Raw genomic sequence first — 2,215 nt, 5'->3', positions numbered from 1 at the left:
TGTGGTATACATCTCTCATTTGCCGTCGATACTATCTCTTTGAAATTATTCCACATCTTTTCTACGCTTACGTGATCAGATCGGAAGGAGTGCAGACTTTCTCTTAAATAGGCGTTAACAGCATTTTTATCAGCTTTTTTTAAATAGATTTACTGTGCAATTCTTTACAATGATTATAGGTATTACGACATTCAGGCTAGCAGCAACTGCCTTATGATCGCTAATCCCTGAATCCGTCATGATACTTCCAATTTGTCCAGGGTTATTTGTTGCTAAGAGGTCAAGTATACTTTCGCAACCATTTACGCTTCGACTGGGCTCGTAAACTAATTGTTCAAAATAATTTACTAAAAAAGCTATCAGTATAATTTCGGATGACGTTTTATGCCTGCCGCCGGCTTTAAACGTATGATTTATCCAGCATATCGAGGGTAGATTGAAGTCGCCACTGACTATAATTGTATGAGTGGGGTACATATCCTTTCTGAACAATATTAGGTCGTTTAAAGTAGTTTCGTCTGAACTTATTTCCGGCTTTAGCCAGCTCTCCTTACCTATACCTATTTGAACTTCAGTGCTTTCTATTATTACTTGTAGCTCTGGTTCTTTCCCAACACAGCTACGACAATTTACAACTACAATACCGATCGTTTCTACAACTACCTTACTGTGTTTTACCTGCCCCCTTTTAGACGGACGCCCTTTCTGTGGCCTCCTGAGACCCTCTAATCTAAAAAAAAAAAAAAAACACCCAGTCCCTTCCACACAGCCCCCACTACTCGTGTAGCCGCTTCCTGTGTGTACTGGACTTCTGACATATAAAGCAGAACCCGAAAACTCACCACCCGATGGCGCAAGTCAAGGAATCTGCAGCCTACACGGTCACACAACAGCCTGAGCCTCTGATTCAGACCCTCCAGTCGGCACTGCACCAAAGGATCACAGTCGGTTCAATCGACGATGCTGCAGATGGTGATCTCCGCCTTAATCTCGGAAGCAGGATTGGCAGCTTTTCCATTTCCACTAGCCACCCGAAACCAGAGGGAATCTCCTCCGATCCAAAGCGACATACGTCATTGGGACCGACATGAGCCACTACCTGCAGTTCACAGCAACCTACACTCTACATGGCATCTGGTAGCACCCTTCCCATATCCGGAATGATTCCCCCCGGAATGCACACTGGCTCCCCCCCCCCCCTTGGTGGCCATCTTCCTAAGGGGCCCCATTACGTGCCTAACGTTGGAGCTCCCAACTACCAGTAAACACACCCTCTGTGAATGTCAAGACCTTGTGGGCTGAGAGGCTTCCTCGGGAACAGGGTGGACGACTGCATCAGGCTCAGAGGCATAGTAAGTCACAGATAACGCCTGAAACCTGTTCGTCAAATGAACCGGGGAGGCCCTATAATCGGCCGCCCCTCGGGAAGTTTTTCACTGGGTGCCACTTGACCATGGGTAAGGGGTCAATCTCAGTGCAGGCAGTATCCTGGGCGGCCACAGCAGTGGACTTATTGGGGGACACGTGGGACATGCTCGACGTCCCTCACATCCCTGCGCCCGGCCCTCCATCCCTTGGCAACATCTTCATTCTGTGTGACGGAAGCCAATGCAGCCTGGAGCTGTGAGCGAAGGGTCACCAACTCAGCTCGCATATGTACACAGCAATCACAGTTCTTATCCATTACTGAAGTCGATCCTGTTTGAAACTCGTAAAAATACGTAATAAACAAATGGTGTATTCAGCTTATTAGGAGCAGGAATTCGAAGTGCTCTCTCAGTTACGGTCTAAACGACACTGAGCTGTTCTAACCAAAACAAACAAAAGCCTGTACGATATGAGGATCGATACAAGAGTCGATTGCAACGTTAGTACTGTATGCCACAATGTTTTTAAAATAAAAGGTTGTTCCCAGTAAGCACTCAAACACGCAAGAAATTGCAAAAATAGACTAGTAACTACACAGGTAACTGAAAATAAGTCGATCCTATTTGAAGCTCGTAAAAACATGTATTGCATTATTCAGGCGTTTGTAATATGAGTGATGCAGACAAACCAAGAAAGGGAAGGAAAAGCGTTCGCAGCAAACATAAATGTCATATTATAAAGTAAGCTAGAGTGAACCAAAGAAAATACACAACTACAAGGGAAAGACATTTTGCCGAAAGCTCATGATTTACAATGCAGCACATATTGTAAACTATTTTGTTATTAA

This window comes from Schistocerca gregaria, chromosome 1 (assembly GCF_023897955.1).
Source record: "Schistocerca gregaria isolate iqSchGreg1 chromosome 1, iqSchGreg1.2, whole genome shotgun sequence".
In the NCBI taxonomy this organism is placed as follows: domain Eukaryota; kingdom Metazoa; phylum Arthropoda; class Insecta; order Orthoptera; family Acrididae; genus Schistocerca; species Schistocerca gregaria.
Note: the sequence above shows the minus strand (reverse complement) of the source record.